This window comes from Protopterus annectens, chromosome 3.part0 (assembly GCF_019279795.1).
Source record: "Protopterus annectens isolate FY-2018-M chromosome 3.part0, PAN1.0, whole genome shotgun sequence".
NCBI classification, from domain to species: domain Eukaryota; kingdom Metazoa; phylum Chordata; order Ceratodontiformes; family Protopteridae; genus Protopterus; species Protopterus annectens.
In genome coordinates, this window is record NC_056731.1 from 628,638,031 (window position 1) to 628,651,213 (window position 13,183).

The 13,183-nt window shown below is 42.5% G+C and overlaps 1 protein-coding gene across 1 annotated transcript in view; it reads left to right on the forward strand.

The window, feature by feature from the left end:
- BMPER (BMP binding endothelial regulator) overlaps positions 1 to 13,183 on the forward strand; it is a 1,202,087-nt gene that overhangs the window by 1,062,649 nt on the left and 126,255 nt on the right. The gene's annotated exons all lie outside the window — the stretch shown is intronic.

The window sequence follows — 13,183 nt, forward strand, 5'->3', positions numbered from 1 at the left end:
ATTTGTATGTATGTATGTATGTAGGTAGGAATAATGGGTTGATGCTTGAAGAACATTCAGTCAATCAACATGTGCATGCCTATGAAATTGGGCACATTATAATACAATTAATAAAAAAGAGCACCCAGTAGTTACGGCAGTATAACACATAAACCAGGAAATTTAATCTTGAAAACTGTATGGAACTCAGCAATTAAAAGGGCCACAAAGAGTGTTATAGAAGGGGTGTAACAAGATGTACTTCTTGAAGCTAAACACAAATATGAACTCACAGAACTGCACTAGTATCAAATCTCTAAGATCAAGATCTGAAAATGAAAGACAAAAAATGTAAGTCTGGAAATCAGCAGGAGTCCCAAAGCAGCAGAATGGAAAAGGACAAGAACACTGGTAAGGCATCAAAAACTCCGTTTAACAGGAGGTAGCATGTTCTTGAAGGGCTTTAAGCAACATTACTAGTACTTTAAGAGTGCCTCTATGCTTGGCAAGGAACCAGTTCTGGGAACACATAATAAGTGTGATATCACATCCCTTGTGGCCTGCGTAAGGAGCCTTGCTGCAGCATTTGGCACAGTCTACGTACGACATGTGACAATAAGTATGTGGAAGACAAAGGTAGGGCTCATGTTATTGTTTTGTTCAGAGCTAACCAAGGCATGCACAGCCATTGGTAAGTCATCTGGTGAAATAAGTTGCTAAACATGTAACCATTTATTTGAAGACTCATTAATGTGAATAGCGACCCTGAATGATTGAAAATGCAGACTTACTTATACAAAGTCTGAGACTGTTATATTCAGATTATTCCCTTTTCTCCAAGGTACGGCAGTCTTGGAGTTGGTATATATAAGTTCAGGGGGTATAAGTGTGTTGCCTCATATACTGGGGGTGCAGAGCATTTCCCTTGCAAAAAAAAAAAAACAAACAACTTTAAAGGAGAATATCAATGTCTGACATTCACTGTTCTTTTGCATTTTTGTATTTTTGTTAGAGAGCCTGCCAAACATAGAAACATTCCTCTAATTGTGACAAGGCCAAACTGTGGCTGACACTTGGCCCTAAAAATGACACCCAGATATTGAAGATCATTTTGAGACTGCAAGATGTGTTAATATCACATGCTTGTAATACAAGTGATCCATTTTATTAATGTTGAAAATATGAGTCTTGTTCTTTTCATGTCATTTGTTGTTTTGTGGGGGTATTTATGTGAGTTTTTCTGTGTTCCACATTCTGTATATAAAATACTGCTGTTTAAGCCACCAAACCTCCACATTGTAACACATTAATTTCTCATCAATTGTTTTCTAACCACATGCCTACTTTAGCATCATAGTTGATTGCACTGACCACTCTTTGTATACCAGTGCTGTCACAGGAGATTTTTCTTGAATTCTTTATATTTACAATTTTGTTAGAAAAGAGCCTCGTATATTGAGGAACTCTTAGCATTATTTACAATTGCCGAATGACACTGTCTTTGAAGCTGATACTGTTTTTGTAGCAATTGATGTAATTATTTTTTTTCTGTGATTCCCCCACAAGTTGGGTCTGGAACATTTTTTGGAAGATCTATTAAAGGATGACTAGTTTGATGCAATGAATATACACGTTATATTACAATGTGATGAATTGGCTTTGCTAACACTTTTTGTTATTTTGAAGGAGAATATTTTCAACAGATTGCAGGGATAGCGATAGGAGCAAAATGTGCCCCAGTATACGTTAATCTAGTTGAAGCAGAAAGGGAACGCCAGTGGTTGGGTGACTGCCCCTTTAAAATCAGATTCTTAAATATTTCAGGTATTTAGATTCATAGGTAAGTACTAGGCTATCTGCCCAAGGGCATTTATAAGCCTAGCCAGAATGTGTTGGTTTTTGCCACCCCCAAAGATTAGTTCCCTGCGCCACTGTCCAACAGAGCCACTGCAGCGATCCCCGAGGTAAATTTTCTGTTTCCCATCCACCCATCAAGGTTTCTCTTGAAGAGTGTTAGTGAGGGGCTCTGCCTGATGTATACTGGAATCCTTTTCCAAAGCATGGGGAGTCTCTGGGATAGGAATCTATCCCTCCAGCATGTCCTATTTATCGTTGTGGTGAGGTTTATATCTCTAGAGCATGTGGCTCTCCGGGATTTGTTTTTTTTTAGGTGGAGCATGTCCATCAATTCTGGGTTGGACATGGCCTTGTATGACAGGCAGAGATCACCTCTGAGTAAGCAGTATGCAACTGAGCACAGCTGGAGTTTCTTGAGTCGGGCTGCATAGGGCATTTGTTTGAGGTCAGTAATCCTCTTGGTGAGGTACTTTTGTGGTCTTTCTAGCTGTTGCAGGTGTCTTGTAAGGTACATCCCAAATGGGGCGTTGTATTCTATCATGGGTCTAATGAATGATGAGTAGAGAGGCACAGTAACCTCTTTTGTTCTAGATGCGAACCCTTTTGTGATTAAGTGGGCCACATAGAAGGATTTTCTAACCAACCTTGCAATATGATTATCAAAGGAGAGATTACTATCTACTGGGTCCCCAGATCCCTTATTACATTTTCTGTATTTAGGTGACTACCACCTATGTGGTAGTTCAAGGGTACTTTGTTTTTTTCCGAAGGGGATGACTATGCACTTTTTGGCATTTAGCTTGAGGCCATGATTTTGCCACCAGGTATCCGTCTCAGTGAGACCCATCTGGAGGGTGTCTGTATCAGCTGAAGAATCAATTATGGCCCCTAGTTTGCAGTTGTCTGTGAACTTGGTCAGCCATAGTCCTCCTATGCTTGCCTGTACCTCTGAGAAGTATATACCGAACAGGAGGGGTCCTAGGACTGAGACCTGGGGGACACCACTTGCAACCGGTTTAGAGTCAGACATAGATCCTGCAACTCTCACCATGTGGGTTCTATCCATGAGCCAGTTGGCAACCCTTCTCGTGATGTAGGGGTTTATGTTCAAGCTGGTGAACTTGTCTATAATACTAAAATGGGGAATGGTGTTGAAAGCCTTTGCAAGGTCTATGTAGGCTGTGTGGACCTCCTTTCCCTCGTCTAATGCCTTGGTAACTGTCTCAAAGAAGTCCACCAGGTTTAGGAGGCATGATCTGCCCTTAACAAAGCCAAACTGGGTAGGGTCCAAGATTTGGAGATTCCCAATGTCTCTGTTAATGAGTTCCATGATGATGCATTCCATAGCCTTGCAGACCAGGCTAGTCAGGCTTATAGGGCGATAGTTCCCTGGGTCCGTTGTGGCTCCAACATTGTGGAACGGGATAACTGTTGCTGTGCACCACTCTGTGGGTACATAGCCTGTAGAGAGGCTGTGTTTGAACAGTGTGTTTAGGTGAGGGGTTAGTTCATTTTGAAGCTCTTGTAAGACACAGCCTGGGACACTGTCCGGTCCCATTGAAGCTGTGTTTTTGGCTTTGGATAGGGCTGTTTTAACTTGTGTGTCGGTGAATGACAGGTCCCTACATTCTTCTGGTATGGTTATGGGCCCTTTAGGGGGTGAGAGTGGGGTGAAGTTTGCACTAAACCTGTCTGCCAGAATGTTGGCAATATCAGTCGGTTCAGTGTATTTTGTGCCATTCTGCACTAACTCAGAGCAGATCTGAGAGTTTCCACTTAGGTTCTTGACATAGCTAAAGAATGCTTTGTGGTTATCTTTGGAGTCATTGGCAATTTTTCTTTCGAAACTAGCCTTGGATGATTTAATGAGGGATCATAGTTTCTTGTTGATACTGATCAGGGATGTCTTTCCTTCTTGGGATTTTACTCTTTTCTGTACTAGTTTCCTCCTTCTGTTGTATAGCTTGTTTATGGCAGGGGTCCACCAGACTGGTTTCTTTTTCTTGGAGGAGTGAGTCTTGGTTTTACTTGGGATAACATGATCCTTGCATTCCTGCAGATGCTCATAGAGTGCCTTTGTAAAGGTTTCAGCAGCTTGGACAGCATTGTTCTTTAGCATGGGGGCTGTGAACCCTTCTACCTCAGTCTTAAGTAACGTGAAGTTTGCTTTTGAAAAGTTTTTCATGGTGGATGTTCATCATGTTTCACTGTTGCAGTCATTACATTTGGATAATCTGCTGGCAGGTTGCCCTAAGTTGGACTGATTAACAATGTCTTGGGTCCTGCGTCAGTTGCTGTCCCTTCTTCCATGACATCAGGTCGTCAGGGGTATAAAACATGCAGCCAACACCATTACACCAGTCTTTCTTGACACGTGGTGCCCAAAGCAGAAGCAGATCGCAAGTGCCGGTCGGCCCACTCCTGAAATTTTTGTTTTTGAGTTTCAGAACCAAAGTCTTCAACTAAAAGCTAAGTACCCCGTTGGGGAAACTTTTTCTTGCTCCTTACCGATGTCAGTAAAAGTTAATAATTGTATTACTTGTGGGAAGCAAATACCTCATAAGGATTTTCATTCATACTGTATTCCTTGCCTAGGCCCTGACCACGATGTACCTTGCTGTCGATTTTGTGCTTTATTTAATCAGCGCACTATCCATTGTCTGTACGTTTTTGCATCAAAATATTTTGGTTCTCGGTTTAATTATCCAGAAATTACATTGGTTAGCCATCTGACTACCGAAATACTGAAAAAACACAAAGAAAAAGACAGAGACAGACCATTGAGGTTCAAAACTGGCGATGACGCTTCTCCTAAGCCAGTTGCCAGTTCGCCGGTACTTAGTGAGGCACTTTCGCAGCCCAATACCTGCTACTTCTAATTCACAGGCCTCTACTGAGACCCATTCAGAGTCCGGTATGCCGCGAGATGCTTCACATATGGAACATGTGGATGTCTCTACCTTGGATGGGTCCGGAGCCGCTGAGCAGGCACCGGCTTCTGAGGGTGTATTCAGGCCTACAGACTTACATATTAAACCGACTCCAACTTCAGTGCTAAGGCCTAAATCTCGATCTATGTCTAAAAAACCGACACCCAGGCCACATGTTCAGGCTCCTATGCCTAAAAAACAAATGATCAAAATGGCTGAAGATTTAATTACTCTGATCAGGGGTAGTCAACCCCCCCCCCCCTCTAAGAGGCCTAAGATTGAATTTGACTATGAATCTTCTCAACAGGACTCTGTTTCTTCTGACTCTTCTAATGATCTGGATTTGTCCATACCTACTTATGAGGACTCTGATGCAGAGGATTCCATTCCCTCTGCTTCTCCGCCTGACGATTTATCTTTTGGGGAAACTTTACATACCTTAAGGGACCATTTCCACTGAGAAAGTCGGAATTTCTCTGAATCCAAAAAGAGGCTTAGAGATTTCCTTCTTCTTCCTCAGCATAGGCCTTTGGCTATACCTCCTGTACTAGATATTGTTGATGATGTGTTTTCAGAATCCAGTATGGCCCCTGATTCCTTGCCTCCAGCCCCTAGCAAACCAGACAGGTACTACAGGGTTCCTGAGTCCCACAAATTCCTTTTCAAAAATCCAGTTGCGGACCCTGAAACCATTTCTCAGGGCCCCAAGGGCATTAAGGCTTCTACTGCTAAAAATCCTACTCCTTCTGATAGAGACTCTAGGGCGCTGGATAGATGGGGTAAAAAAGTCTATACTTCTGCAACCTTAGCAATCAGGGCTTTAAACTGTCAATTCCATATGCTAAAATATCAACAGCATATCATGGGACTGCTTAAACAGAAAATTATGTTGATTTCTGACTGTGTGGAGAATAAAGATTTGCAGGATTTATTGCATTCAGCTGAACAAGTTGGCAAACATACTTTGCAATGTGGTTTTGATTCTTTAGAGGCCTCTTGCAGGGCTGCTGTTACTGGGTCTGTGCTTAGAAGGCATGCTTGGCTTAAGGAGCAATTTCTGCCTGATCATGTTAAAGCAAAACTTTTGGATGCTCCTTTACAGCAGGACCATATATTTGGCAATAAGGCTGAAGAAGTTCTAAAAAAGATGGAAGATAAAGCGAAATCTATGCAAACTGTGAAAGATTTCTTACAAGTGCAACCTCCAAGATTTAGTAGGCATTGGCCTACTAAGAAATGGTCCTTTCCCGTTCCTTCCAGAGCCACTACGGCCAAACCCAGACAATCCAAAAGCACCAGGTTTCAGTCCCAAGGGACTTTCAGAACTAAGCAATGGAGGTGCTTCCACTTCCAAATCTGGAAACAACAAGGCACCATCTTATGGTAAACAGTCTCAATGACTTCCCTTTGAAATTATCAAGCACGTATCTCTTAGCCACCCCTTTGGGGGAAACCTGGCTCTTCATTCAAGAAACTGGCAACTTATAACCCAGGACAGACGGGATCTAAATATAGTGTCCCAGGGATACATATTTCATTTCCACACGCTACCAACTCCAAACGGGTGGCCAGACCTGCCCCCAAATCAGTAGGCAGAGGCTCAGAAACAAGTACTTTCCCTCCTAAACATGGGAGCTATTCAGCTAGTACCAGAAGTGGAAAAGGGACAAGGTTTCTATTCCAGACTTTTCCTGGTACCCAGAAAAGACAAATCATGGTGTCCAATTCTGGACCTGTCTACTCTAAACACCTTTCTGGACATTCCAAAATTCAGGATGCTGACTCTTCAACAGGTATGTCCTATGCTAGGCAAGGATGCCTGGTTGGCAACTCTCGACTTAAAAGAGGCTTACCTGCATATCCCAGTCAGGGAATCTTGCAGAAGATTTCTACACTTCAAAGCAGGCTGCATGCATTATTAGTTCTCTGCACTGCCCTTTGGCTTATCTACTGTGCCCAGGATATTCACAAAATGTCTGGCTTCAGTAATTGCATTTTGCAGGCAAAGAAATATTGAAATATATCTATACCTGGATGATTGTCTAATTCAGGCAGAAAACCAGGCCATTCTTCTAAAACATCTGACGTTTGTAAAAAGAGTTCTAACCTGTCTAGGGTATACCTTAAATGAAAAGAAATCTCAACTGGTACCCTCTCAAAAGATTACATTCCTTGGTGCAAGCTTGAATACAACTGCCCAGATGGCTTTCCTTACGCCAGAAAAACAAATTCATTTGGTGACTTACTTCAAACAGGTGGCCACAAAAAGCCTGCTATCTGCAAGACAAATACTACAAGCCTTGGGGTTCATGGCCTCCTGCATTCTTCTAATTCCATATGCAGGACTGCATATGAGGAAACTTCAGTGGTACTTAAAAAGTTTGTGGAATCAACATTGTCACAGCCTGGAAACAATGATTCCTATCATACCTTGCCTGCGCCTAGAGTTCCTATGGTTGGTAGAGGCCTGCCACCAAAACAAGGGACTGCCATTCACACCACCCCCTGCCACCCAAACCCTAACTACAGATGCATCAGACTATGCATGGAGGGCTCATCTGGCAGGGAAGTGCATTCAGGGAAAATGGGGCCCAAATCAAATGCACCTTCATATCAATCAAAAAGAAATGCTAGTTGTACAGAATGCTCTGACAGCCTTCAAGGACTACCTTCATCTAGGATAATTACTGATAAAGACGGACAACATCACGGTTATGTGGTACATAAACAAGCAGGGGGGTACACATTCCTGCCCCCTCTGTAGACTAGCCATGGCATTGTGGAACACGGTCTGAGCTACCAAGTACAACTAAAAGCTCAATTCCTGCCAGGAAAGCAGAATGTTCTGGCAGACGAACTAAGCAGAAACTTCATGGACCCTCACGAATGGAAACTGTAACCATGGATTTTCAACATGTTGGCACGCAAATGGGGGAGCCCAGACATAGATTTTTTTGCCTCACCCCAGAACTACCAGTTGGGCAAATTTTGCACAAGTGGATGCTCTGTCCTTCAGCTGAAAAAACCTATCAGTCTATGCCTTTCCCTCTCTGCCTTTGCCCTCCAAAGTTCTACTAAAAGTCAAACAGGGCAAACCAAAAATTATTTTGATTGCTCCAGATTGGCCTCGCCAACACTGGTACCCACTTCTGCACAGTGTGTCACACATTCCTCCATGGCACCTGCCTCAGACACCTTCCTTACTGTCTCAGCAGGAGAACCAACTTCTGCACCCTCAGCTCCAAACATTGAACCTTGCAGCTTGGCTAATCACTTAAATTCACCCTTAACATCCCTCAGCAAACCTGTGATGGATGTCATTTTGGAGGCGAGAAGACCTAGTACTAGAAAATCTTATGCTGACAAATGGAAAGGATTCTGTGCCTGGAATCAGTCTCAAGGGATGAGCACAGCAGTGCCCAATTTACCTCAGATTTTGCAATATTTAACTGAGATGCTTCACAAGGGCTTGTCTTTTTCTTCCATAAAAATCCATGCCTCATCCATTTCAGCTCATTACAACACAGACCCCCCCCCCCTCTCTCATCCTCTTTTAAAGCAGTATCTCAGAGGGGCCAAAAGCTTGAGACCACCCAGGAGAGCTCCAACCCCTGCCTGGAGCCTTAATTTTGTATTGGAGAAACTCACTCTACCGCCTTTCAAGCCAGCTGCAACTGCAGACTTAAAATTTCTTTCCTGGAAAACAGCCTTCCTTTTAGCAATCACTTCAGCTAGAAGGATATCTGAGTTATAGGCCTTATGGCAGTGCAGCCTTTCATCATCTTTCATGCGGACAGGGTATCACTCAGGACCAATCCATCATTCATGCCCAAGGTGGTATCCAGTGTGGCACTTAATCAGTCCATTCATTTGCCAACTTTCTTTCCCAATCCACAGAACAAGGGAGAATGGATTCTGCATTCATTGGATGTACACATACAACTTAGATTCTACTTGGACAGGACTAAATCTCAAAGAAAATCTGAACAACTGCTAGTAGTATTTGCTGCAGGGGCAGAGGGGAAGGCTATTTCTAAGCAAACCATTTCTAAATGGATAAGCCATTGTATTCATTTCTGTTATAAGCACCATGGAAAACCTATCCCCCAGGGGATCAGATCTCATTCCACCAGGGCTGCATCTACTTCAGCAGCCTTTCTCAGAGGTGTTCCTAACCAGGGATATTCTAGAAGCTGCTACCTGGAGTTCAGTTCATACTTTCACCAAGCATTATCACTTACCAATTTTCTCTAAATCCAGAGCTGGCTTTGCCACTGCTGTTTTGCGGGGCCTTATAGCTGGCCCTAATGCTGTATAAATCCATCCTCCCAACCTTAGCTTTGGGAATCTACCCAAATGTAATGACTGCAACAGTGAAACACAATGAACATAGTACAGTTGTGTACACTTACCATAAATGTAGATGTTCGAGTGTATTCACTGTTGCAGTCCTGGTTACCCTCCCTCCAGCCCCCTGTTTTTCTTTTACTATACCTCTTCTTTCATTTACTATACTTAAAATCCTTTTTGGTGTATTTGCTTTTGTTTGGAGGTATATTTCTGTGTTTCTAATTTTATATATATATATATATATATATATATATATATATATATATATATATATATATATTGCTCCCCATTTGTGGGACACCTGACATCTGGGGCAAGAAAAACTGATGTAATGGCATCGGCTGCATGTTTTATACCCCTGATGACCTGACGTCATGGAAGAAGGGACAGCAACCGACGCAGGACCCAAGACTTTGTTAATCAGGCCGATTGAGGGCAACCTGCCAGCAGATTACCCAAATGTAATGACTGCAACAGTGAATACACTCGAACATCTACATTTATGGTAAGTGTACACAGCTGTACTTTTCCTTGATAGGGGGTGGGAGCGGAATGTGGATATCCAGAATGATTAGTCTATGGCCTGATCTAACCAGCGAGGGGTTGACCTCCAGTCTGGAACACCGGTCGCCCATGTTGGTGATGACCAGGTCCAATATGTTGTTCCCTCTGGTGGGGGTGTTGACCAGTTGATCCAGGGCATTTGAGTTTATAAATTCTAGGAAGCATTGGACAAGGGAGCTAGTACTTGAGTAGTTCTCCCAGTTTATGTTTGGGTAATTAAAATCACCCAGTATTAAGGTGTTTGGTAGGACCTTCATATTTCCCAGTGTCTCCAGAAATGCAAAATGTGGGTCCTGGGCCATGGTGGGTGATCTGTAGCAAGGTACAATTTGGATTGCAGGTTTGCCCGTTGTTAGTTGCACATGGATGATCTCTGATACATTGTGCTGTGCCACTTACCTGGAGGTGTGGGTATCCTTGATGAATATAGATACACCCCCGCCTTTTGTCTTTTGGTCCTGGTTATGTAGCCAAAAGGTATGGTATGGTATGAGTTATAACCTAGTAGGGCTGGGGTGCTCTCAGGAGCCTTAAACCAGGTTTCTGTTACTACACAGATGTCGATGTTCTCCATACTGAGGAGTGCCTCGAGTGCATGCATTTTGAGGTTTAGTCTTCTGGCATTGAGTAGCATTACCCTCAGTATTTGGTTACTTGTGCTATTTATGGTGGTGGGTTTGTCTTTTGAGCCTTGCCTAAAAAAGGCACTATGGGGGCGGCAAGAGCCTTGGCCAGTATTCGAAAGCCTAAGGGTGACAGGTGCAAGCCATCTCTTGTGAAGCAATGTGGCTTGTTGAGCATGTCATCCCAGGTGGACAGATATTGGATCCCCTTTGAATGACACCAGGAACTTAGCCAATTGTTGTAATTGATCATTTTTTTCTTTATACTGTGGCATCATTCTTGGTAAGGGCAAGATGCTACTCAGGATCAGGGTCATACTAGCCAGGGCTACATGATCAGAGAGCTCTTCCATGTCTCTTTTCATGTAGTCCAGGGAGGTACATCTCAGGTCATTCACACCAACATGGACAATGACAAAGTTGTATTTGTACTTGTTCTGGAGTGACCAGAGTGCTTGTGTTATGTGGCGGATCCTGGCACCTGACAGGCAGCTAACTGTAACCTTCTCTTTGTTCAGCCTAGATAGTGGGACATCAGTGTGCCTGACTATAGAGTCGCCTATTACTAGTGTGTTGGGTATGTTATTTTGCCTTAAGGGCTGTAATTGCGTGGCACACTGATTATGTAAAGTATGTGTTTCATGGTTGGTGATGGGGTGTGGAGGTTGCTTGGATGTCTGCTTTGGAGGCCTCTGTTGTTTTTGCAGATTTTTATTTAGAGCCTCCCGAGTATATTTTCATGTATTCATGTGTGTTATTTGCCGGTGTTGGTTTATTAGGTCTATGTGAGACTGGTGGTGTGTTGCAAGTATTACCCTTCTCCTCTTGACTGTCAGTTCCAGTCTTGGGTTGAGAGAGCTTTGCCTCCAGTTTGGCTGTATAATTGCTTCTCTCGCATATATTAGTGTTTGTTGGTAGGAGGAGAGGGTTGTCTGTGTACATGAGGCAGTTGTAACATTGCCTCAAAATGCCCAGATTCAACAGTTGGACTGGAGAGTACACCGGAAACTGCCCTTTGGACATGCCTGAATAGGTAGAGTAAGCTGTTTTTCTGATAGGCTGGTGGGGACTAATAGAGAGCCTTGTCCTTCTGGACTGTATAGGGGGGTCTAGTGCTAGGGTTAATTAGTGCTTGCTATGAGTTTTAAGAAAGTGCTTGACTGTGAAATGAATGGTTTGAGTGCTAAAGTTGAAGGTTTGTCTGGTTCCAAGGGAGAAATTGAAGAGTAGACTTCGTGGAGCCGAGAATAGTTTAACTCTAGCTAAATGGCGCTGCCCGGTGCACAAAACCGCACAAATGCGTTTTTTATAGCAGGGAAGTGAAAGAGATAGAAATTTTCCCAAAATGGCCGATAAACTACTAACCTCTGGGCTGAAACCACTCCTCCAGGGACAGATAGGCTGCTCAAAGCTCCCCTCTCTCACAGGTGAACAGAGAACGTTCCTTCTATCCAAGTAAGGTATGGGCAACACAGAAACTTGTAACACAGCCCTGGATTCAGCAATAACCTGAAAACTGGACTATACTATTTCAGAAAGGCATGAAAAAGTATATTTTTTTGTATTTTTTTTTTTGTTTTTTTCTAGAAAATAGAGCAGATACAATCAAAATTAGCTCAAAATGGCCAATAAACTACTAACTTCTGGGCTGAAACCACTCCTCCAGGGACAGATAGGCTGCTCAAAGCTCCCCTCTCTCACAGATGAACAGAGAAACTTCCTTCTATCCAAGTAAGGTATGAGCAATACAGAAACTTGTAACTCAGCCCTGGATTCAGCAATAACCTGAAAACTGGGCTATACTAGTTCAGAAAGGCGGGTAACAAGTATATTTTTTTTTGTTTGTTTTTTTTTCAGAAAATAGAGTAGATACAATCAAAACAACACTTTAAATGCACAGAAAAGGCTATCACACTTTAGTGTGTAGTCTACAACAGTTAAACAGATTATTTATATACAAAAATGACAATTCAAGTGCAGGCAGCAAATAAGTACAATATGTAGCAATAACAAACCTTTTAAATCACAGATTCGCTAAAAATACTGGCGTTTTAGGCGGAATTAGTTAAGACAGCAAGAAAAGCAGAAAAATGATAATCACGCCAAAGTCACTCTTTTGTCTCTCTGCTGCTGTAGACTCTGCAGAATACCTGGAAGGCACTTGCTGAGCGGAATACAAGCGCAAAAACTGTCAAATATTAATAGGAAAACAACATATTCATATACCGTTTTACATTTTCATAGCAGCCATCCCTACAAACAGAAAAGAAGTGGTCAGAACTCAGATGGTTCGTCTCTTGTGGCTTAGTTCTCACAATAAAAACATTAATCATGAATTGGAATTTTTGACAGAATGTTTTAGCGAAAGGTGTTTCCCCAAAGAGTTGTTAATGCAAGTTAAGCCTGAAATCTTTGAGGAAGGAGGACTAAATATGCTCACATTTTAATTCATATAGGAGGAATAAATGATCTTTGTCATGATGAGAGTAAGGACAATAAAATGAGAAATGAAGGAGAGGTTTTTAAGGGTGGGGCCATGTTAATTTCTTATAATGCTGTGACACCGAGCTTTGTAAAAATTATGTTTTCCCATTGGGATTTCATTTTCACAGAAGAGTGGAAGGGCATATTTTGCAGTGTGCAAGATGTGGTATATAGTAGGGGCAGTAACATTAAAAACTATTTGGAAAATGGGCATATGAGAACAGAAATTCAATGCCCTTTGAAAATGGCCAAGTGTGGAAGCTTCAAATGTTGTAGATTTATCAATTATGGACCCTGTGTTTCAATTTAAGGATGGAATAGGGCTTTGTAGTGCCCAGCAAATTGCAAAACTAGGATAGATGTCTATGTAGCAACATGTGTCTCTTGTCTCTTGAT